Source organism: Petaurus breviceps, unplaced genomic scaffold (assembly GCF_028583685.1).
Source record: "Petaurus breviceps papuanus isolate PSGF00001 unplaced genomic scaffold, PetGlider_PUasm1.0 90769, whole genome shotgun sequence".
NCBI classification, from domain to species: domain Eukaryota; kingdom Metazoa; phylum Chordata; class Mammalia; order Diprotodontia; family Petauridae; genus Petaurus; species Petaurus breviceps.
Window position 1 is genome coordinate 9,579,761 of NW_027187341.1, and position 26,643 is coordinate 9,606,403.

Here is a 26,643-nt window from a genome sequence, read left to right on the forward strand (position 1 = left end):
GCCTCACTTGCTCATTGATTCCCTTTATGGCTCAGAGTGAGTGCAAATAGCAATTGTTTTCTGTTCTGGCCAGAAACTCTGAAGGTCTTCCCTTCCCAGATTGATTCTTTTGGGAAGACAAACTAGGCCATCTTTTGTCTCAGTTTTTACCTAGCCTTTAATCACTAAATGGACACTGCCTCAGACAAACTGAGGACTGGGAAAGACCTTAGTTTAAAAAGGTCAAGTTCTAAAAAAACACAAAAACAACAACAACAAAAAGGGTGGCTAGGTTGTGTAGTAAGTAGAGTGCCAACCCCAGAGTCAGGAGGACCCGAGTTCAGTTCCGGCCTCAGATACTTAATACACACACACACACACACACACACACACACACACACACACACACAAAGAGATAAAAGAAATAAAGAAAAGAACAATGTATAAAAATATTTATAACAGCACTTTTTTGTCATAACAGATAACTGGAAACATACTGGGTGCCCATTAGGGAATAGCAAAACAAATTATGATAAATTCTGGTGGGAGCAATATTTTAAACTCCAAGATCATGTAGTTTACTCTAGTTTTTCCTTAAAATGTTTAAACTCATCCACATCTAAGACTTATTTGGATAAGAGGGCTGAAGTCTCAGGCTGTTAACATCACTTACTAAGCACCTGAGTAAAAATCAGTCATAAGGAACTGCACTCTTATATTTGGCTGGTGGACTGGTTTGGATTTGTGGTGATATTTGACAAAGGTGTTTCATTCAGTTGAATCAGCTCAAGGTATTTTCAATGCATATTGTAGATAAAGGCTAAGAAAATAATCTTTTGTTAACTGTTGAATACCCCACAAGTGTCTCATTTCATTCTAGTATTGAACATAAAGTATCAGGAGACTGGCTTGAGTAAGGCCCACTTCAGAATAATTGGCATATTTGTGAAGGATTAGAGCAGAATGATCTCATTGAAGACAGGAAGAAACAAGCAATTCAGAGGAAGGTGAGGTTAGATTGGCTTCTTTGCTACTGATGGTACTTGCATTGATGTTTCAGAGAAGGTTGCTGCTTGCTATAAGGCATCCCTCACTCCTGGGAGATCAGAGAACAGATTGTGGTCATTCAGCAAGGTCAGACAGATAGGGATTTGCTCATGCCATTAAGAACTGCACCTTGAAGATAAATGCAGTAAACTGACTCTGTGGTCCACAGATTGTATTGTCTTTGGGCCTTTCAGCCTAGTAATTGCAGCCTCCTCCTAGTTATACTAGGGGAATTTACTGAGAACTCAGTTTAACTTCAAAGCATACAGGACATATTCAAAGTGATTCTTTGCATCTTTTTCCCTTTCCCTCTCCTAATAAAAGCACAAAGGAAGATAAGTGACATGTTCCCTGCCCTTGCTGGGATTCCTTTGTGTTGCTAATACTTATCAATAAAATTAGAATATATATGAATGTCATGGAATGATATTTAATTTTTGTTGTTGTTTGGTAGTTTTAGTTATGTCTGATTCTTTGTGACCCCAACTGGGTTTTTTTTGGCAAAGATAAAGGAGTGGTTTTGTCATTTCCTTCTCCATCTTATTTTACAGATGAGGAAGTTAAGGCAAATAGGGTTAAGTGACTTGCCTGTGGCCGCATAAAAAGCCTCTGAGGACAGATTTGAACTCACAAAGACAAGTCTTCCTGACTTCAAGCCCAGAACTCTATCCACTGTGCCACCTAACTGAACCTTCTTTTTTTGGCTTTTTGGAGGGGAGAAGGCAGGGCAATTGGGATTAAGTGACTCGCCCAAGTTCACATGGCTAGTAAGGGTTAAGTGTCTGAAGTCAGATTTGAACTCAGGTCCTCCTGATTCCAGGGCCAATGCTCTATTCACTGTGCCAGTTAGCTGCCCCTAACTGGCCCCTTTTTAACCTTAAGAAATGATAAAAAGGACAGAGAAACCTGGGGCTAGGTGGTGCAGTGAATAGAGCACTGGCCCTGGAGTCAGGAGGACTTGAGTTCAAATCTGACCTCAGATACTTAACACTTACTAGCCATGTGACCTTGGGCAAGTCACTCAAGCTCAACTGCCTTGCCGTCCTCCCCTCCAAAAAAAAAAAAAAAACAAGCTTACCTCAAAATTCCACTTTATTAAAAAAAAAAAAGAAAGAAAAGAGGAAGGGAGAAGCACTATTTAAAGGATTAGCCATTATGAATAAGGGTTTGGGGGCAGGTAGGTGATAAAGTGAATAGAGCACCAGCCCTGAAGTCAGGAAAATCTGAGTTCATATCAGGCCTCAGACATTTGACACTTACTATGTGACCTTGGGCAAGTCACTTAACCCCAATTGCCCTGCCTTTCCCCTTCCAAAAAGAGAAATAAAAAGAAGGGTTTTGTTTTGTTTTGATGTCTGTGTCTGTGTGTTTTCCTTTTGGGGACTATATGATATATCCTCATAAAGTATACCATATTTAAGAGAAGATCTTATGCTATAATTCTTAAAGCTCAATTCTTCTCATGCCATTCTTCAGATTAATTTAATTCAATAAACTTTATTAAGCAGCTGTTGTATGCCAAGCACCATTCTAAGTTCTGGGGATACTGAGATGATGAAAATGACCAATCCCTACCCTGAAGTGCTTTACATTTTGTTCAGGTGAGCAAAAAAGGACCAGAAAGTGGTAATAAGTTGTCCAAGGTCACAAATGTGAAAACTTTGGCTCTACAAATATATTCCAATATAAATAAAATAGAATTCCCTTCCTCAGTAGGAATTAGAATCCGTCACAGCCCCCTATTTGGGGAAAACAATTTCACAGGGCATGGGATATAAGTTCAGGGTTTATAACCAAAGACTCTCTTCACAGCACCATGGTGTTAAATGGTCAGGAGTGATCATCATGGAAGGGGTGTTGGGTTAACCTGTACAAGTGAAATGGAGTGCTCTCAAAGGACAGCTTCCTCCTGAACTGGAAATACCTTATCTGCCCCAAAGGCTTAGTGTTCTCCTATTTGAAATTGGCTATTTCATTGATATAATACCACTGAGGTCAGAGGTGGAGAGAGTTGAAGCTTGTAAGAGAGGAAAATCAGGGGAATAAAAGAAGTCAGAATTTCCTGAGAGAGACAATGGCACGCAGGATGACATTGTTGTCATTGTAGTTATAATTGTACATGTTGAATGTCTGATCCTCTTAAGGTAACTCTGGTACTTCCATCCTCTTTCTCTAACAGGAGGGGCAAACACCTGCTCTAAACATCTCTCCCCACCTTCCTACCCCCTTCCTCCATACACATAAGCATTCTGCACACAAGACACCCTTGTACTATGTGCATAGCTTTGTTATTTTATCATTTTCGGTTTTTCCATGCCAGTGCAGATGAGAATTCCAAATCCAGAGCCTCTTTCCTTGGTCCTCCCTCTTCCTCTGAGGCTTTAGGCTTCGCTGATTCAAGTGAGGAAGTGTGCCCAAGCAACTCCTGGGGGACCCTCCAAATCCTTCTGAAGGCTGCTTACCCAGATCCAGCAATAAGGAATGAGTCTTTCTTAGGCAGCCTAACTCTGCTTACACATTTCAGTTCTGAACCCCAATCTTCCTCCCTGCCCAGCATTCCCCCAGTGATTTGAGCAAGTCTTGTTAACAGTTTCATCTAACAGGCTCAGCAGGTTCGACATTTGATTATCTCTCCCTCAGGTTCTCTATCGAGTCTTTTTCCTTCGTTACTCACTGACAGGAACAGTGCACACAGGTTCTGGATGGGGGCTGCTTCCTGCCCTGAACGCGAAGAAAATACAGGATTGACAATCTGGATGTATCCAGTATTCAAAGAATTTAATTGTATTATTGAAATTCTGGGTTGTGCCCCTGAGACATTGATCCTGTTTTGTCAGTCTCAAATCCTGGACGCACTGGCTGCTTGATATATGTTCATAGAATTCACAATGGAGGTAATGAGGAATCAAAGCAGGTGACAGTATAGCTAACTGACAGAAAACCAAGGAACTGATGCATCCAAATAAATCAATATGGATCAGCCTGATGGATCCAGGCTGGCAGGGCATAGGGCTGGCATGTCTCCTAAAATTCCAATTTAAAAAACAGGCTCAGGACATTGGGAGCAGCATTGTTGGGAGGCATGGATTGGGGGTGATGCCTTTGCCTTCCACGGCCCATAGACTGCCAAGCTTACCTCACCAGAAACGAATTTTCTGCCTTAACTGTCATACAAAACAAAGGGGGGGAGCATTAAAGCAAAGCTGTGGGATCAAAAATATGAAACAGACATGTTGGCGTAGAAGTGAAATATGTGACAAGTGAGTCCTTTCTTGTCCTACGAGTCTATTGAGGAACTCATGTATAGATTTGTGGACTGATAGGACAGGAAGTGCATGCTCTGCTTTGCTTTTTGGTTCCAACCTGTGGCATCCTGGGGGTACTGGACCGAGACCTGGGATGGATGATCTGTCTTCAAGCTTTTCCTCTGACACAAACTCATTGTGTGAACCTGGACAAGTCACTTAACTTCTCAATACCTAGGCAACTTTCTTCACATTGTAGAGGAGTTCCTGCTGTGTATTCATAGGGGGTGTTCCTTTACCTACATCAGTGAAATCCCAAATCCTTTGCTCTGTGGGTACTCAAACACTCACCTAAAGATAAATGCATTATATATTTTAACATCCCATAAGAGAAGGGCACCTGTGGATCTTGTATCTTTTCTTTGTTTGAAACTTTATTTTACATTCAGCCCTGACTTAGAAAATTGTTTCCTCATCACATTGAAGATATTAACAAAATTAAGGTGCACCTTGAATGAATCCATAGTGGAGTTCTGCCTCACCTGGGGTGTCACAACTAGTACATGGCAAATAGAAATTACCCATAGGTAAAATGGTGGCCAGGGCATGCCTGCTCCCAATAGTAACCTGATAGATTATGATCTCTTTGGGGACAAGGACTAACTTTCGCCTTTCTGTGTATCCCCAGTACTTAGTACAGTGACTGGTGCTTAATAAGAGTTTAATGAATATTTATTGACTGACTTCCTCTGACCAGCCTCATCTGACCATCCACCGCCCCCCACCCCGAGGCATCTCCAGAACCTGCCCCCTTCACCCTTTTCTTCAAGGTTGCCCTCTCCAAATGCAATGCCATCTTCGGTAGGATGATTATCCTCTCTTCTGCCAATCCATCTCCTCTGCCCCCAACTACATTTGCGCCAGGTGCATTTTCTGTTACCCACAGCTCTTGCCTACATTCTTTGGCTTTACTCAATCTATATTCGCAGGTTTTCTGCAATGCATCATATTCCTCCCCAAGCACTAAGCAAGAGGACATGAGGAAAAGTCATCTATTAGCTAGACATGTCATTAAATCAGATTAAACATCCTAAAACAAGATACTGTATGGAAAGAATGCTGTATTTAGAGACCATTGACCTGTGCCCAAATATTGGTTAGACTAACTTATTTGTTTGTCTCTTCACCTTTTTTAACCTTGCTTTTCTCATCTGTATAATGAGGAAATCAGCCTTGACATTCTCTGAAGTCCTTCTCAGCTCAAAATAAAAAATCCTATGAACTTTTGAAGACATTTGCTTCAGACTTGCACTCACCTGACAGACAGCACCTGAATAACCTAGGCTCACCCTACAATTCAGAAATAGAGACTCTAGCACGTTGTGTAAGATGAATATGAAAATAAAATGTAGGCTTTATTATTTGTAATTGATTTTTGCCTTGTTAAATTTTAAATTTAAAGTTTGCCACGTTTTCCCCAATTTCATTGTGGTTAAAAGGAAAATAATACTCTAAGTAGCCTAAGAAAAAAGGGAACCAAAAAGTATCAAAATTCCCACATAGCTAGATGGTACCACGGGAATTAGACTGTACTAATAATATATATATATATATATATATATATATATATATATATAGGAATTTGCATTTTTCGGTAAATCCCTAAGAAAAGGGTAGATCATGTATCCAGTTTTATGACCATACATATAGCATGTTGCAGTGGTTTTAATACAAATTAATTATTGAATTAGAAACTGAACTGGTTTTCTATGAAGTTCTTGACCTATCTCCTCCAAAAGGAAAACAATGAATTCTCTTAATGAATGCTCTTTGTGCATTCAGCACTCTGCTTATTTTTGTCCATGAAGTTCCCAATTATCTTTGTCAACTCTAGTTCTCTAACACTACTTGAAGGACACCTTGTGGATCTTAGGGAAACTACCTGGAAGATCACTGCATCCATGTTGCATTTTCACACCAGCATGCATAAAGATTTTTACAACTTCAGTTGCTTACATATTCTTGGATTATCCATCATTATGACTAACTGGAGGTGCCAGTCTTCTGGATAATCCAGGTTTTGCTGTAACAATTTTATATGAAAAACAAACATCATCAAAGAATTGTAGCAAATGTCATAGAAGCTAGACAGCTAGGTGGTGCAGTGAATAGAGCACCAGCCCTGGAATCAGGAGGACCTGAGTTCAAATCCAGTCTCAGACACTTAACACAAAGCTAGCCGTGTGACCTTGGTCAAGTCACTTAGTCCCAATTGCCCTCCAAAAAGCAAAAAAAAAAAAAAAAAAGCGATAGAAGCAACAGTAGATTGTAAACCAAGAAATTTGAGTCTAATCCCATTCTGCCAGCAACTAGCTTTGTGACTGTTCTCAAATCACTTAATCTTTCTGGAATCCAGTTTCCTTGTTTATCAAGTACAAACATAGCCAAGATAGTTTCAAATCTACTTTCTAGCTCTGAAATTCCGAGACCCACTGAACAAATGATATGAGAAAGAGAACAAAGTAACTTTGACCTCCTATGCTAAATCTTTAAAATCTAGGCTACAGTTAACCCATTGTCTGACAATTCAAGTTCTACTGAAACTGATATCATAGATAGCAGCACTGACACCATGCAAAGCATTTCTTTTCCCAAAATGAAACTCTCATCATCCTTATAATTAGACATAGAAGCAAGGGATGTAACATGAACAATTTTTTTATAATAATTTTACTTTTAAAGATAAAAAAAATTCCTGGAATTATATTCTCTAATCATTGTTCAGAATGTGCCTGACTATAAAAAAAATTATTATCCTATTGCATAAATTACCCTCATTCCAAAATGACATGATTAGAAGTTCTTAGCTCATCAGTGGTCTGTCACTTGATTCTCATTCATCCATCAACCCCTTGAAAGGGGAAAATGTCAATGAGAGAGGAACAGTGGTTTATTAAGCACTCCCTATTAGTAAGTGAATACTGAAATTGATTAATAATTGAGAAAAGAATTATGGCTCTTTTCTTTCAACCATAGTATAAAGAAATGATTAGGATAGTTAATAGCAACTGTTTGAAATAGTCAGGGTAATGAAGCAACTTAAATAAACTTAAATTCTCATGTTGCAAATGTAGAAAAATGGCAGTGGAATAGATTAGCACTACTTGCATCCAAGATTATAAGGGAACCCATTGATTGTAATGATTTCAGCCTAATAGAAAATAATTTTAGTGGCAATGTTATTATTAGTGTTAGTAATGAAAATAATGTTCTGTTGAATTTCCTTCTGGGGAGCTAGCGTCATTTATAAGCTTTTAAAAAACAAGTCAAAGGGGTGGCTAGGTAGTACAGTGAATAAAGCACTAGCCCTGGAGTCAGGAGGACCTGAGTTCAAATCCAGCCTGAGACACTTAACACGTACTAGCCTTGTGATCTTGGCCAAGTCACTTGGCCTTCCCCCCTCCTAAAAGCAAAAAAAAACATTGTTAAAAACCAGCTACCTTGAAGTACTTTGCAGGCCTCTTCTCTACAGATTTGAAGAAAGTGAATGGTCTGTTCAATGTAATTTCTCTTATTGGCAAAGGACTTCTGAATGTACTCTGGACTTCCCTAGCACTATCTCAGTGAAAAGAGGTACATTAAGACACTTTCATTGCTGAGTGAAATTGTCGTTGTTGTTGTGTTTGTCCCTCATTTTTGAAGAGGACCATGACACCAGGGAGATGACACATGACTTGCAGATGACTTTGATTTGAGTGAGGAGGGCTATGCAAGGTCACCAGCCTCACTCTCTCCTTCAGAGCCATCTGGATCCAGTGACCTGATATTCATCAGGACTACTAGGGATGGCCCTGAATGCCACGGGAGACCCTGGCCCTTTTAGGTTAAGGCCTTTTCAGGTTCTCACTTTAAGTGAGGTAATGTCCATTCAGTAAGAAGTGAGTCCCAGGGATGGTCACTTTAATTAGAAAAAATAAAAAATCAAAATGGGAGGGGAAGCCCTTCAGGGTTATTAGTGAAAAGAGAAACAGTTATTATTGACTTTCACTTTGAGCCTGGAGGGCCCAAAATATAGCCATTAAATGGACTTTGGACACATACAGACTGACAGAGTAAGCATTGTGACAGAAGTAAAAAGCAATTTCCTGATCATAGCTCAGTATTTGAGCTATGAGTTAAATTTTAGTATTAAAGAGTGCAAGTAACACCAGAGGAGCTCAATTTTAAAAGTAAAACCCAAAGGCCTCAAGGCTACTCTAGGAAGTTGATTGAAAATAACTGTCTATGATCTATTTTTTTTAAAGAAGTTAAAATATTAACCTCTAGGGGATTGGGCCAAAGGAATTGAAAGCTTCACAGCAAACAAACATCAGTAGATGCCATCAGAGAATAGATCAGCAGAGTTTTTCACTGCAAGGAGTATGACAAAAGACCCTAGGGTGGCAGAGGACTCCAGCTCAATGGAGCATGAAGTTTGTTGATGACATTTGTAGCTGGTGGAACGGTGCATGTAACACTGAATCTGGAGTCAGAAAGACCTTTGTTCAAATCCAGCCTCAGATATTTTTAGTTGTAGGAACCTGGACAATTCATATAGCATCTGTCTGCCTCAATTCCCTTATCTATGAAATGGGAATTATATAAGCACTTATATCCCAAGGGTGTTATATAAATAAACTGAGATAATATTTGTAAAGCATTTTGCAAACATTAAAGTTTTATATAAATTATAGAAAGTAATATCATCATCACCAGAGAGTCCCATGATCTTCAGGAGAGTAAACAAAAGTGACAGAGACCCCAAAGGGCTTCATCAGGAATGTCACCTAAAAAGTATGAGATACCATGGGTTTGTGTGGTAATCCATACGAGAATTTGTCCAACAATGCCTAAAATATAGTAGGGTCTTAATAAATTGCTATTGATTGACTTATGTATATGGTAGGGAATCTTTCTTGTCATTCATTTTATTATGATGTTGAATTAAAGGTTTTTTTTTTAAAAAAAACTTATATGGTGTCTTAACTGTGGATAAAATAAATACTTATGGAATGAGGTGGTCCCTCTGGTCTATAGTTTCAGGTAACCTATAATGTGTCTCAAACATTGAGCAACTTTAAGGTACTTCACAGATGAGATTGGTTCCTAAATGCCATATTTAATTTTTTAAAGTGTGTACATACATTATGGAAGGCTTAAGAAATGTTAATTGAAGGTGAATTTGAACTAAAAAATGAACAATGCATCAATATTGTACCACAGAGCTCTTGCCAAATATAAGCTTAAAAACACTTCAGACCTTCTTTATATTTTCAGTCATTTCAATCATTCTGTGTGTGTCTTTGTGTGTTTTCAGAAAGCTAAAATTGATAGAATTAAGAGGCTATCTTTAATAACATTAATCTAAAGCTAAAAGAGAATATTTTATAGGCTCATAGACTATGTAATCAAAGACTTAAAGGTCAAAGAATATGAGAAATCATCTAGTCCAAATTCTTCATTTCATAGATGTGGAAATTGAGGCATGGAAAAGTTAAATGACTGCCTAAAATAACATATAAAGTACATTGTAAAGGCAGGATTGGAACACTTTTTTTTTCCAATTCCAAGTCTAACTTTCTTGTCATTGTGCCTTTACTTTGATTAGGGCTGAAAAGAACTGTAATGATCTTTTGGGAAGCTCCCAGAAAAAAAAAAAAAAGCTTTTGGTATCAGTCATAACAGGAGATGCCCAGAATAGAAGCATGAAGAATAGTTTGACACTTATCACTAGCTGTGTTATGACTATGAATGGTAGGTCCCTAAATGCAAGCTCTTTACCTATTGAAAATTATCCAGAACAAGAGATCTCTGACCACTGTCTCTCAGAAACATCCACTCAAGTAGGATGATTGGTGATAATTTCTATTTAGCTTTGATAGAAAATTCTTGCATGAATTTCATAAAAAAAAAAACCCAACCAACTTCCCAACTGGAAATTATAACACTATACCAGATGTTGTGAAGATAAATTTATATGGATCTAATAAGTGATTTAGAGTTCTACAGATTGGAGGCAATGGCTGCTACTGTAGTGTTGAAAGCAGGAAGAAGATATGAGAACAGTGATTGAGAGTCCAGGGAAGAAGAAATAATTGGGTGAGGAAGTAACCCTATGTGGAGAGGTTCCATAGATAAACATTAGATGTAGGTACAATCATAAGGAATATGAACATGTCAGTTGTAGAAGAATATTCTGTCAATAGTAAATGGAAACTTGATAAAACTTAAGATTCTATTAACTCATTCTCCTTATTTTCTCTTATGCTAATTTAATTTACATTGAAGCCTAGAGAAGAAATACAGGAAAACGTGTTATAAATTAAAAATATGACTGACTGAAGAAGCAAAAGGATTGATGTCCTTGAAACCTTGGAAATTATGGGTAGTAGAAACTGTTTATTTCTTTCTCTCCCACTCCCTGGGGTCACCATATTTTTATCCCTGAGGTAATTTAAAAGGTAACTTGAGGGGTGGCTGGGTGGCACAGTAAATAGAGCACTGGCCCTGGAATCAGGAGAACCTGAGTTCAAATCTGGCCTCAGACACTTAATACTTACTAGCTGTGTGGCCTTGGGCAAGTCACTCAACTCCAATTGCCCTGCCCTCTCCCCTCCAAAAAAGAAAAAAAAAAGTTAACTTGAGAGAAGAGTATATGAGAGTAAAACTTGTTTCTTACAAGCCTGAATATCTAGATGCATTGCAGCCCTATCCCCTAAAAATAAAAATAAAATCTAGGAGTGTATGTGAAGGGAATCTATTGGTATATTCCCCTTCTCTGCACTCATTATATTTATCATAGGTATTACATCATTTAGTAGTTGATTATTAGACTGTTTTTCTTCCAGCACCTGGTATATAATGTATTGGTTACTCTTGGTAAATAGAAGGTCCTTCTTTATGCATTTAATGCTCCTAAAATATATTGTTTCTTAGGCACTCTTTATTGATGCTGATGTTTTTAGCTCTGCTTTGATCTGAACAAAATACTAAGAGATAATAGTAGGGTTAAGGGGCCTATATGTATTCACTAGAAAACAAAAATGGAGGAAAAAGGGGAGCAAAAGAAGAAATGGACTAGAGCTTTATTGTGAGAGATTTTGCTGCAAGGAAGAATAAATTCTGTAAACAGTAAAGGTCCATTAAGGTCTTATCATATTTCTTATGAAAGTTAAACTGAATTTTCTAAGGAGATAATAGTGAAACATAAACCCTGATAGGCCCTACCAAGTTGGAAAGGCTTTAAGTATAGAGTTGATTACTCTATGATTATTGTCCAAGAAACATCCTAGGAAAATTCACACAAGTCCACTGCTAGAATGTTCTAGTGTTCAGATTTTCTACCCAGCATATTGTGAAGGCTATATGTCAAGGGATATAAGTTTTGCAGTTTGTATCACAGGAGGAAGATCTGGAAATGATATTTTCTCAAAATGTTGAAATCATTATACATTACTGAAATGTGACAAAAAGTCAATGGAAAGATCACTAGATCAGAAATCAAGAAATCTGGTTTCTAGGCTCAGTATAATCAATCTACTCACTAACTCTGTGGCCTTGAGCAAACTACTTAAATGCTCTAGATCTCAAGCTCATTGTTTATAAAAGGACAGGATGAGAAGCAAAGCAACAATGGTGAAATAACAGGAAATAACAGTAGTTATTTGCCCCTTAAAACTGTTCTATCCAGATTTAGAAAATGCACCAGATTAAATCCTGGTGGGGGAATTCAAGAAAGTAGCTACTGAGAGTCTGGAGGCTGAAGGAGAGGAGTCCTCCAAGGCTGGGAGAGTCTTTGTATCTAGGCTAAAGTAGGTCTAAGGTCTATTACTGGGGAGCTATGAAGGAAGAGGTAACCAGCTAGAGGCTTTGTACAGTAGTCTACCACCCCTCCCCCCACTTCTGAGTCACAAATACAGGGTTGGGGAAGGCACCCAACATCAGGGGTTGCATTCCAAAGTAGGTGACCAAAGATACAACGTTGCATACCTAGAAAGAAACAAGTTTAGAAACAAAAAGCAGCCTCCTGACTGATCTTAAGAGCAAAACATGATCTCAGTCTGAGCTTCTAGTCAAATTTGAAGGCTTCAGATAAATAAATATGATAAAACAAATATAAAAAAAGGGAAGCTTATAGTTTTGCACTCTGAACCAGAATGGAACTTGAGTGGCTGATAATGTCTTGAACAGTAGTCCACTGTTGTTCAGATTCAAACCCAGGTCAGGAATTTGCAAATATCTGATAGGGGGTGGGGATGGGAGTGAGCATCAATCAGGCCTTTGCCTTGGATCCATCAGACTTACTGAGCACCAAAAGCTTTTAAGAGCTTTGTATGAGCTGTCCCTGAGATCTTAGAATAACAAAACACTTAGTACTCCAAGAAAGCAACAGTACTAAACCAAAACTTCTCTCCAGAAGTACACAGAGCAAAGTCCTAACAGCAAATCTGAAATAAGTAAGGACACTAGAAGAAAGAACAAACAAGAAAGAGAATCAAGTTACAAAATGCAGTCCTGGTGACAGGGATACTCAAACACATAATTAAAAGAAGAGAATGATTCTAAAACATCCACAAGCAAGACCTCAAAGCAAAACACAACTTGTATGCAAATTCAGCTAGAATTCCTAGAAGAGATAAAAGTGTTTTTGTTTTGTTTTGTTTTTCAAGAAATGAACTGAAAATACTGGAGGAAAAAATAGAAAAGAAACAAAAGCTATGAAAGAAAGAATTTGAAGGGGAATTGACATAAAAAGTACAAAACATTGCTCAAATAAAATCCCTGAAAATTAGAATTAACCAAATAGAAGCCAATTAGTCCATGAGACAATATGAGACATATTAAAACTAAGATAAAGCCTAAAAAAATAGAAAAAAAATTTAGATGCCTTGTAGGAAAATAAAATAACTATGGAACCTGGAAACATACAGAAGAGAACAAAAAATTAAATACCACTGGATTACATTAATTCCATGACCAAACAAAGAGCCTAGGCCTTGTATTTCAAGATATCTCAGAGTCAGAAGACAAAGTAGAAATAGGAAAAATACAACAAGGACTTCCTGAAAGAAACCCTAAATGAAAGTCCTGAGGAAGATTATAGGCAAAATCAAGTGTTTCCGCATGAAGGGGGTCGGGCTCCTTGGAGGTGGAGCAACACAGGAAGCAATCAGATAGAAAATATTCAAATGCCAAGGAGTCAGGATCACACACAGTTTTGCAGATACCACAATACAGGAAAGGAGAGTTTGAAATACAATCCAAAGGAACAAAGGCTATATATTAGCTACCAAGAACAACTTATACAGCAAAATTCAATATAAATCCTAAGAGGGGGAATAAAAAGACCTTTAATGAAATAAAGGACTTCCAAGTATTTCTGACAAAAAAAAAACAGTGCTACATAGACATGCTGAAGTTTAAACACAGTAGTTAAAAGATATATAACAAAGCAAACGTGAACAAATAATGCCGAGTCTAAAAAAGGGGGGGAAATGTTTATATTATAAAATGCGGAAATGATGAATAGGTATCCTCTGAGCTTTCTATCAACATTGGTCATATAAAGAGTTCAATTTAACAGGAGACCAGGTTCTGTTATGTCTTGATGATCATAAGAGTGGAAAGAAATAGGAAGAATAATATATTTAAGGATAAGGAGGGAAAGGAAGGTCAGGAAAAATCAACTCACATAGTAAAAATGTGAAAATAAAAGTCTATGCAAATAAGAAAGAAGAGGAAGAGCAACTGACGCTTCAGCCTCACTCTCATCTAAACTAGTCACACATACATAGTTGGGTACAGAAATACATGCCATTCAAGTCCTCCTGACTCCAGGGCCGGTGCTCTATTCACTGCGCCACCTAGCCGCCCCTAATGCATGCCATTCAAAAGAGACAGAGGACAGAAAGGGGGGAATTGAGAAGGAGAATTAGAGGGAACTATTATTCCTAAGCAAAACAAATTATAACTAAGGATGAACAAAAATATTTCTAGTTCTTTCTTAGGTGGCAAAAAATGGGAATGTGAGGGGGTATTCATAAATTGGGAGATGGCTGAACAAGTTATGTTATGTAAATGTAATGGAATTCTATGGTATTGTGAGAAATTATGAAAGGGATGACTTCAGAGAAACTTGAGAACACTTATATGAACTGATGCAGAGTGGGGTGGACAGAACCACTGAAAGACCAATTTAAACAATGATAACCATAAGGTAAAGACAAACCACTTTGAAAGAATTAGGAACTCTGAGTAGCATAATGATCAATCATGTTTCTAAATGACTAAGGATGAGTTGTGAGGTCTATCTCCTATAGAGGTAAAGGTCTCAGAGTAGAGAATAAACCTTTTGGTTTTATTTTTGGGTTCCTTTTGGACATGGCCATTTTGCTTGATTATACTTGTTTATAACAAGAGTTTTCTTTTTCTCTCTGTCCCAATCAGGTGACTGGGTGTAGGAGGTGAGGAGAGAAAGAAGACATACTTTTGCTTATTGAAAAATATATATAATTTAAAAATAAAATTATAAGTTTCTATTATATATGGGCTCAGTTTCTATTACATGATAGGCAGCTCAGCGGCTAAAGCCCTAGAGTTAGGAGGACCAGGGTTCAAATCCAGCTTCAGTAACTGTGTGACCCTGGGCAAGTCACTTAACCTTGTTTGCCTCAGTTTCCTCAACTGTAAAATGAGCTGGAGGAAAAAAAATGTCATACCACTCCAGTATCATTGCCAAGAAAACCCCAAATAGGGTCATGAAGAGTTGGATGTGACTGAATGTCTAAACAACAAAATTATATGATCTATGAGGTCCCTTCTACTTCTAAGTTTCTATAGACCTACATAAATTGAGGGTCTTCCTCCAGTGTTCTCCAAATTAAAACACTTTGCCAAGGTGATTTTAAACACAGTCCTACAATAAATTTTAGAGAATTGCTTAAAACACAGAGGGGTTAAGCGATCTACCCATGGTGATAGGCTAAATATCAAATTAAAGGTTCAATGCAATTTTCTTCTGAAAGTTTTTCTTTTTCATTGTGTCAGGCTGCGTCCCTACCCAAAGAGAGTTAAGTGACCTTGGGAGAGCATTTCAAGTTCTCTGATGAACCTCTGAGTAAACAAGTAGAGACGTGGAATGAAATTATATGGGAATATAGACAAATATACACAAATAAACATATATACACATATATGTGTATATACATGCACATGTGTGTATGTATCTAGGTAAATACATACATACATTTATGAAACATTCTTTTATAAATTAGCAATTGTTTATCCATGGAATTTACTTCCCATTGGAAATAAGGCAGGAAATCTTCCATTTTATTCATTTCATTATTGAGGTGCTACTTTCAGAGAGGCCTCAAAGTTAGAGGCAGTAAAAAAGTTCCAGATGGATGGATTTAAGTAATATATTTAATTCCCAGAACAAAAACAAAGCAAAATAAAAACATTTTGACTTATTTTATTTCTTTAACAGAAGTTTTGTATCACTTTTGTATACAAATATGGACAGAAAAGATGAGAGAAATTCAAATAATAGAAAAAGAAGGTGATGACCTCTGCAATTCCAACATTAAAAAAATTAAATGATAATTTTTAACTTTATTATTAACATCCTTTTTCTCACCTCTTGACTCTGGCAGAACATTGTCCAGTGGAGAATTCTTCATCTCTACAAGGATCCTGAGGCCTAATTAATACGGGATCCAGCCAAAGGGATGAAGCCAGAGATAGCAGAAGTAATTGCAATTTAATGAAACAAGGATGAACAAATTACCATGAAGCCCAGGAGCCTGATGAGTGACCTGAAATCAAATTTTGGTCAAGAAATTGCTAACCTTTCTTGTTACCACTCCCCCATTACCCAGATCTAAATTGCCTTTTTTCCCCCTTATTTGAATTGATGCTCTTTTAAAAGAAAAGAAATAAAAAATAAAACCAAACATTCTAAAGTGATTATATTAATGATAACAAATCAACATCAAAAGGTGTAACCATGTACCAAGCTCCCATTTACTTCAAAGGGAACTTTTTGATTCAAGTGGTAATAGTGAAAGAAGTGTTGTAGTGTGTAGGGGGAAATTACATTGGAAATAAGGTTGAATCTTAAGGAAACCATTATCTGCCAAGGTTAAATCCCAGTCTTTTCTGATCGAAGTTGTTTACTTGTAGATCAAACACATGATACCATTTTCCATATAATTAGGGCAGTTCTTGGTCTACATGGAACTTATTAATACCTTCAAGACACTGCATTTCTAGGAGTTCTCTAATATGCTAGATCAGTGAGGCAGATCTTAGGTGAAAAATTTCAGTCTCAGAAAATGTTTGGAATAGAGGAAATGTTCACAGCCCCGTGCTGTTTATTTTCAAAATACGATTTCTTTTTGCACTCTGGGAGGGAAAGAAAAGAAGAAAAAAGGAAATCTTTGTTTTAAGTCAGTTGCTATCAAGTGTTAGGAAGTGAAAAGGGAAAATTAACTCCAATCCCTCTCCTGTGTGTTAGCAGCAGGGTAAGATTAGCGGGGGAAACAGTCACTGTCCTATTCATAGGGTAGCTGAGACTGAAATGACAGGCCTGCCTTAGAGGAGTGTATCTCAAGAACTTCTTACTGGGAGGGAAGGTTTGTTTGGCTACCAATGAAGGTGTGTGACCATAGTGTGAAATACAATGTGTTTCAACCTAGGGGGTTGGTCAGAGAGGGAGGAAAATAGAGTCCAGCTTATAGAAGAAAAATAATCTAGAATAACCTGTGGTCCTGTTTATCAAAAAAGAGGGATGAGAATGAGTGAATTATTTCTATCCTTTTGTGGCTACTGGACAAATTGAAGTTTTAGTTTTGGGGTATTTAGCACTCCCTCAGATTGCCCAAGCTTTTTGCTCATATAAGGAAATAAAGGCAGCAAATTAAGGGTCTGGATTTCTATCACAGTTTCCTTTATGTGCTGATATGTTTTGAAATTTCTTGGGAATTGACTAGATATATAAGACCAATACATGACAGGAGCTTAGATAAATAGAATTATCTGTGTTTGAAATTTCATCCTTCATAAGTAAGTCTCATGTACTCATATTTTAAGAAGAGATGAATTATATGGAGATAGGCAAGGTCAAAAATAGCTGAGTCAGAAATATAATTAAAAGAAACCATAGGATAAATAGCAATATTTGGAATCAATTTTTAAACCAAATAAATTTTCATGAATTATAATGGACAGAAAAACAGACTATGCATTCATTGAATAGTTTGAAGTATGTGTGATTTTACTGGTATGGATAACTAAGAGGGAGGTTAAGTTCATACTTGGTCCCAGAAAGATGAGTGTCCATTGCAGCTAGAATGGGGTAATATTACTAAAATAGATGTGTTTGGTATATTAGACCTATGGCAGCCCTACAAGGCCTGCCAAGACCTGTGGCCAACCTTCCTCAGGGGCAATAATTGTTACTTTCTTGGTGAAGCACCACCTGAATGGCATCAGATTTCAACTACAGGTCACCCCCATAGTTCATTGATGAAGTTGTTCTTTCCAAGAAAGGCATGTACAATTGGACTTCAGCAGCAAATAATCCTGTAAAAGCCTGAAGGATGGAGGTATGAGTAAGTCCTCCCAGTGAGTTCAGCTATAACTAATATGACCAGTGTTTGAAAAATGATTGAGGGACCAGTGAGATATGACCTTTATTGGCATTGCTTCTTGGATGGTGGTCATGGATCTGGCCGAATCATTGGAGGCAGAGAGACAGTTAAGACTAGACAATTTAAGTCTGTAATCTTTGGAGTTAGGATCATTGGAGGAAGTTTTCCCCACATATCCCAATACATACAGTTTTTGGAGAAACATGTTAGTAAACATTAGAGTGCTATTGTTGCTGCTGCTGTTACAACTATTCCTACTGCTCTGTAAGGGCAAGCAAAGAAGTACTTAATGCTTTGTTTCAGTATGTAATTATTTAGCACCTTGTTTCAGTTCAAGTTTTTTTTAAGCTTTGCTCATGGTTATATCAAGTCCTTGTTAATAAACAGAACTTGTGGACCCCTAGTGCTAATGCAACAGGAAAGGGCAGAAGAGGGAAGAACTAATAACCATTTATAAGGAGAAGCCCAAGCTGGGAAAGAGAAGAACTGGGAAGAGGACTCTTGTGGTGTCAGAGTTGAGAAGGAGAAAATTTGTAGTATCCTGGCACATTGTGTATGTCTGTTCTGTCTGTGTTGATGTTTGTTTGTGATACTTTGTACAGAAGCCCTGGGACCTTACTGGAACCCCTGAAAGAGGATTTTCTGGTTGTCTGTTTTTGGAAGTCCTGGAGGATGGTTTTGGAGGTCCTGGGACTTTACTGATGATTTGTGTTGACCTCTGGGACCTTGTGTGTGGATCTCTGTTTATTTCACAGGCAGATAGTGAATTGATGATGGTGCCAGCAATGTGAGCGAATGTTATTTTGACTCTGTTAAGCTTTGTCTTCCCAGAAACAGAAACTTGGAAGGACTTGAGGTGCACTGTGTTCTGTGAGCTTCAATATGAAATGCGAACTGTACAAGGAACTGGATGAGGAGCTGGACAAGGAGCTGAGAGCTGCTTACCTGTGAATCCAGGTGACAATTGGGTAGAGTCAGGCAGGAGCTGGACCCATGGAAGAGTAACCATGGAATCTGAGAGCCAGCCTCGAGTCAAGATGAAAAGATCTCTTCTTGGTACTCACTGCTGACTGAAAAGATTATGATTTACTGTAACCTAGGGGTGGAGAACTTTGACCTTTGTACTTTGTATCCCTTAATGAGGCCTACTCTTTAAGGATTGAGTTAAGGACTTACTGAATGATTGTATTTTGTGTCCCTTAAGGAGGATTGCTCCTTAAGGATGATTGAGTTAAAGACTTACTAAATGATATCTTTTGTTTCAAACTATGTGGCCACTTTGGTGAAAACTATGTGGTTACTTCAGTGATAAGTTGTTAAGTTATAATATTGTGAATGTTGTACTTTGGTTTCTGTGAATGTTTTGCTTTAATTTACTGTTGAACAAACAGAGAATTCACTATACTATGTAATCAGAATCTTAGAGCTATCCACAGCAGCAGTCCTCTGGAAATCTGTTCTTGCCTGGCTTTACATACCCCTCCTATTACTGCTGCTACTATTACCACAAATAATAAAAGTACCTAATATTTACATAGAACTTTAAGGTTTGGAAAGCACTTTATATTTATTTCATTTGATTTATTTCATATTTCATTTGATCCTCACAACAACTCTGCAGGTAGGTGACAGGCTAAAATGAATGACGTAGACAGGATCACAGATTTCTAATTTCTGAACCAAGTTTTGAACTCAGGTTTTCCTGATTCTAAGTCTAGAACTCTATCTAATATGCACAAAGTACCCATTTATATAGCACAACTGTCCCGTTTCCCTCATCTCAGGGCAAGATGTTGCCCTTGCTAAATAACAGCTTCAGCAACATGCCCTTGACTAATCAAATTGGTTGTATGGCTTCCAAGAAGTAATGCCTGTGATGAATCAAAGCCATGAGTAGAAGGAAAAACCTCTCTGCTCCACCTGTTTCTTAGATCCAGCCTCCTAGAAAACTGACCTAATAAAGCTGCATTTGGACATAGTTCAGTTTAATTTCTTTTGAACCCTCTTTGCTCCATCTCTGGCACAGAGTTGCCTAACCCTTAAGTACTCTGCTCACTCAAAGAACTACACGTGTTATGGGGAAGTAAATTAAAATAGGTTTAGATTCCCCATCACCCCACTTCATTTGGCAGGTGTCCTTTCCCCTGGCAAGATTCAGAAAGCCTCTTTCCAATATGGGCTTGGGGGCAGGGGTGTTGTTGTTTGGAAGTATCTTGTTTTCTAATGATGCAGAAGAGGTGAAACTCTCCAGATCACTATGATCAATGCGAATTTACATGTGTGTGGGTGATGTTGAAATCATTGTCACTCTATTTTAGCTCTGACACCTTAACTAATTCAAAACCTATCTTAATAAGCAAGTAAATTTAAAAAAAACCTCCCTAGAATAAATGTGAGTTATTACATTAAATGAAATTATTCCAAATAGTAAGTTTGTTCCAATGGCTGGAAAACTTGGTCATACTTCCTAGTATCATTGATGAATTATCAAGGAAGTTGATAAAGGAAAGGCATTTCAGAAATTGTAGTATGTAACATTCTAGTATGCCTGCAACTGGAGAAAGGAAAAACAAAGCTATCAGTGGGAAGGAGGGTATTTATTCTATAAACATCTCAGATTAGGAGACCTTAACTGGGTAAAATCTGCAATAAAAGTCTGTTCTTTTTCCTATCATCCCTTCAAGGAGCTCATCTGCCCACAGATTGTATAATATAATCTTGTGGTTTTATAACAACGTTTTCAGTAAACTGACATTTGCCTCAAACACAAAGCTAGAGGTCATCCCTGATTGGTTACTCTCTCTCACTTCCATATTCAATCTGTTGCTAAGACCTGTCATTTTTACCTTTCTAGTATCTTTCAACTATACCTTTTTCTCTTCTCTGACACTTCTCTCACCCTGGTACAGGACGTTATCCCTCCATGCTTAGGTTATTGCAATAGCCTGTCATTTGGTCGGCCTATCACAAGTCTCTGCCTACTTTAGTCCATCTTAGTCCATCTTCCATTCAGAATCTTCATAAAGTACAAGTGGAAAAAGTACATAAAGTACATGTGGAAAACTCTCTCTCTCTCTCTCTCTCTCTCTCTCTCTCTCTCTCTCTCTCTCCTGTGACTATCACCTCTAGAATCAAATATAAACCTAATTGGCATTCAAAGCCCCTCCCCTCATAACGTGGCTTCCCTACACTTTTCCAGTTTATTTTACACCCTACATTCCTCCACATCCTCTTCAGTCCAGTGACACTGGCCTTCTTGTTGTTCCTTGAACAGGACACTCTATCTCTTAACTATGGGAATTTTCACTGACTGTCCCCCCCCCCCCATGCCTGGAATGGTCTCCCTCCACATCTCTACCTCCTAGCTATCCTTGCTTCCTTCAAGTCTCAGTTAAAAAAATCTCACTTTTCACAAGAAGCCTTTCCTAAGCATTCTTTGATTTTTCTCTCTTTTTTAACACACTTTTTATGTATAGTGTTGCCATATTATCTCCTCCATTAGACGGTGAGCTCCTCGAGGGGAAAGTCTGTCTTTTGCCTTCCTAAATATCCTCAATGCTTAGCAAAGTGCCTGATAGATAGTAGGCCCTTCATACATGCTTATTGATTGACTTTCTGTTATAAAAGTAAAATTAGTAAGTAGAGAGTACAACCTATGACTACACATTAGAACTTTTCCTAACTGGGGGCTCAGAGTGATTGTGACTGAATTTATATCTTTTTCTAAGAGAAATTTATTCAAAATGAAAAGAAAGGAAAACAGACCTTAGAAGGCATAGCATTGCCTTCTAAGTTTAAATGAGATAAATACTATCACAGGATATGATGTAAGCAAGAAGGTAATGAATGACCTTTTAGTTACATTATTAGAGTTGTCCTGACCTCTTAAGATTGGTGACAGTAATAGGAGGATCATCTTTTGTACTGTGGTCTTGTTCCTGATGTCTCTCCTGCTGATTTTCACCACTTTCCAGCAGGAGAACCATTGTAAACTACAGAGATTTGGCATTACACACGTTGTTAAGATCAGGGACTCAATCCTACTGAATGGAAAGATGAAGACTGCATTTTATTTATTCATTCATTTATTTATTCATTTTTCCATCTATCTATCTATCTATCTATCTATCTATCTATCTATCTATCCATCCATCCATCCATCCATCCATCCATCCATCCATCCATCCATCCATCCATCCATCCATCCATCTATCTATCTATCTATCTATCTATCTATCTATCTATCTATCTATCTATCTATCTATCTTCTCCCTCATAATCATTCATTCCTTCATGAGGCCATTACCTTGGTCATTCTCCCTTTTTCTCATCTTTCTGGGGTTTTTTTTTTGGTTGTTGTTTGTTTTTTGCTCTAGGCTCCTCCTCCAAAACTACTTATACTATACTTTAAGTGATGGAATACCCTCACAGTTGTGTCATACTCAATAGAAATTGATGTTCGAAGGCTGCAAATTGACTTAGGAAAAAAAAAACAAGTTAACATTCTCTATATTGTATTGTATTTTTATTTTTTTAAGTATTTCTCAGTTGCATTTTGGTGCATACTTAGAGAGCCCACAAGTTTGATTCTTCTGCAAAATGTTTTGAACTTTACCGCCAAGGTATGGAATATAGTGGGGACATAATTCGACATGCAGGCCAGGCTACCCTCCCTTTTCCCCCCCGAAAAAAAAAGTTAGGAAAGCTGTCTCTGAGTCTTTATTGGTCCATAGAGGTAAGACACAAACCATTGATACATTGATAATTGATGAGAACACAAAAGACACATTCATAAGGTTCCTACTACGCTGGAATTTATCAGACCTAACAACCCTTTCTGATCCAAAACATTTCTGTACAAAAGAAGTTGTGTCTTTCTGTCAGGATACTATAAATATAGTATCCTGAACTAGTGTTTTTTTTTTCATATTGGGGTAAGTAAACCTATTTGTTCACTGTCTTATAAGTGTTTCTCTTTCTTTTCCCCTAAATATTCTGAACCTAAAGCACCAACCAGAGTGGCCTGAATTGGGAAAAGCCTACAGTATTTGTCTACTTATGTATATTTTGGCCACTCCCAATAATCTCATCCTGTACAATTTTTGTTCATTATTCAATCAGTCAACAAGCATGTATTTAGTGCCTCCTATGTGTCAAAAATTCCACTAGGTACTTTACAAATTACGTATTCTTCAAAAACTCTTATATGATATTCATTGTACAATGTATTGTACATTATAAAAAACAAAACAAAAAAATGAAAGTGGCTCTACCTTTAAAGAGTTTTGATTTTAGTCAGGGACCAACAATACAAATATAGATAGGTAAATATAAAAGGCAGGTTTGTTTAAAATGTCTTCTACAGGATTTTACATTTGAGATTAGGAAGCTAGGTATGGGTGTGTGTGGGGGTCTAGTATGCAAAGACAAGGAGGTGGGAAATGAAATTCAGGGAATATCAGATAGGTTGTTTGGCTAGAATGTAAAGTTTATGAGCAAACACAATTCGGAATAAGATTGGAAAAGGTAAGTTAGAACCTTATTGAGAAGTGTTTAAATCCCACTGCACACTAAGTCAACTTTGATAAAAAAAAAAATCATCTTGCCTGGATATATCAAATCCTTGCATTTTCTACTGCCCTTTAGATTATTTTAATTTTAATTTTAAGAGGTTTAGACATTTCCTAATTTGTAGCCAGGTGGCTTCAATAGAATGTTCATTTTTAAAGGTGACTTTTTCTAATAGTGAGCAGTCTGTGATTGTGAAAAGCAACATCTACTTTCCCAACTGTAATATAGACTAATATCCTCTTTACTTCTGGGACTACCCCTTCATCTTTCTGTAGTAAAGATAATACATTGATGGGCTAACTTAATGGGCCCCACCCAGATAGTTTTTACATTTATCATGAATTTTACTTTTTTCTAGTATGGATGGATTTCACTGAGAACGATTTGTTGTGTTCTGTGATTTTCTACAATAATTACAAAATAATTTGTGTGTTTTTCTCTATTCTGAGCCATCTGTAATCTAGCATCTGACCTGATTATTAAACTGAAAATGCCCTGTGTAAAGTTATCAATTATCTTTTAATTGTCAAGTATAATTTCCTTTATTTTTTCTATAACAGATAGGTAGAAGAAGGAAGAGAAAATAAATGTTTGCTTATTAAGTAACAAATGGAAAATGTAAACAAAAGAAAAATATGCTATCATAAAATATAGCCTTTAGTTTGGGGTATAAGAATTTAAGTTGATTAGAACATAGATGTAAGAAGGGGAGTCATATCAAATAAATTTTAAATATTATGTAGGAAGAATCAGGTGGTTGCTGACCTTAAATGCTACACAGAAGAATTTGTATCTTCTCCTACAGGTAGCAAGTAATCACTGAGGCTAGGAGACAGAGCATGATATGGTTAGATCTATGATTTAGGAAAATTATTTTAGTAGGTGAGTGAATAATAGAGTGGAAAGAAAACTGGAAATAGGGAGACTAGGGAGGAGCATATTGTAGCAGTCCCATTGAGAGTTAATGAGGGTTTAAGTGGCTAAGGGAATCAAGAGAAGGGGAAGAATATAAGGGAATTTGTGGGGAAAGAATTCATGACAGTTGGAAAATAATTGGATATGACTGTGAAATGAATGAGAAAGAAGGATGAAAAACGATTACTCTATTCCAATCCTTCCCAACATGGTTCTTCTGAAACCACATTCCATTCTCCAAAAGGCACTTTACCTTGTTAACTATAGATACCACACACCATCACAACTCTACCTCCCCCCTCAATTCTTCCTTGTCCCAGGCTGTGGTCCTTTTGGTGAATGATTATTTGGGGGAACTTAAAGTGCAACAAGCTGATTGGCAGGCTACTTAGATAGTTATCAAGTCAGCTTACAAGAATAACAAGTAATATTTACATGGTACATTGTGTCTGGAATAGCACTTCATAATACATTATATTATTTGATTCTCATCTCAACCCTATAAGGTAAGTATGGGATGGGAAACTTGAAGCCTTGAAACCACATGGGTGCAGCCTTTTGACTAAGTTCAATGTTTACAGAACAAATCCTTTTGTTAAGGAATTTGTTCTGTGAAGTTTGAATTCAGTCAAAGGGCTGTACTTGAGGACCTAGAGGGCCACATGTGACCTCGAGGCCACAGGTTTCCCAGCTCTGTGTCTAACCCAAATGTTGATTTTTATCAACTGGCCAGTTTACCAAAATCATTCTTGCTCACCCATGTTTTGAATATTATATTTCAGACTGAAATCTGTCTATCCCTGTTACTTTTTAAAAGGTAATTGAAACTAAGCTACTACCCAAGATTCTCCCAACTGGGATGACAATTTCTGGCTAACTTCTGTTATGGCCTTCGAGTAGCCATAATCTTACCTTGGTAGTAGAACTGTTCTTTCCATGCATCTAGTGATAGCTAAATAAAAACCTTGTTTGACATACTTTTTGATATCATCTTGATAATTACTTTAGTTGTGTAATTTATTTTGCATGCGTAGATTTATTCTTAGGTTTAGGGTAGAAACATGAGCAAGATAACTATAAAATATTAATATTTGATGCAGTTTATTCATAATTTATTTTAAATAAAAGTATATTTAAATTAATGTTGAATGCCACAATCACCATAAGATAGTCTCTAAAGCAGAGGACATAAAACAAATTGCTTCAAATGTATATGAAACAGGCATTAAAGAATTTATGGATAGTCTTAAAATCATAAACTAAAAATGTGGCTTTAAAATGTGTTGTAGCTGGAATTGCTAATGAATAAATTGGTATTTATTTCTGTGGCACCACTATACTGAAATGTGCATTTTTAGATATCAATCTCAAAGCCCACTGCTGTAACAGAGTGTGGATACAAGCATAATATCCAGATGGATGCTTACAGCTGCTGTGTCAATACCTACAGAAAGACCATGCCTTTGTTGGCTGGTTCAAACAGAGCTATTCCAACTGTCATAAACAATGGGCCCAAAGGCCACATTTATGAATTGCAGTAAAAAAGTTAAAATAATTTTTTACAATCAAAAGCACTTTATAGGCTTTAGGGAAAAAATGTAGGGGATTTGTGGGCCAAGACACTTATTCTCTGATGACTGCTACTGTGTGCGCCCATGCATATGTAAGAAACTAATAACAACTCTAATAGGTTTTTAATAGATGTAAGCCCTGAATTAGCTGTTGTGCCATCATTCTCTGCTTGGGAATAATATATCTCTATTAAATTGGATGTGACATATATATATATGCATATGTTCATACATATGTGTATATATTTATGCATATATACAAGCACATGCATAATTTGTGTGTATATCATAGTTGCTTTTCTAATCTGCTGATATTTACTATCTAGATCTATGTATGTTTGTGTGTGCATATGAATTCATACATAACAGAAATATATATGTAAATATATATATATATATATATATACACATAATGAAAGAGAGACAGAGATAGAGACAGAGGGAGGGGTGGGGAGAAAATTGGATCAATCATAATTTAATTTTTCTTCCCTGGGTTAATCTGCATAATACTAATGAAGATACTCAGTTAAGTTCAACAATTAGAAAGAAAACAGTAAGAACTTTTTCCAGGCACTAGCAGAGTAGGGACACCAAACCTAAGGGACAGTCAAAGGAGATAGAGTT

At 37.1% G+C, this 26,643-nt stretch overlaps 1 long non-coding RNA gene across 1 annotated transcript in view; it reads left to right on the plus strand.

Moving 5' to 3' along the window:
* LOC138146752 (uncharacterized) overlaps positions 1–19,502 on the plus strand; it is an 80,867-nt gene extending 61,365 nt beyond the window's left edge. The window contains exon 2 of the long non-coding RNA XR_011164568.1: positions 18,794–19,502. This is a non-coding gene — a long non-coding RNA (uncharacterized lncRNA). The remainder of the gene's footprint in view (positions 1–18,793) is intronic.
* Positions 19,503–26,643: the final 7,141 nt, after the last annotated feature.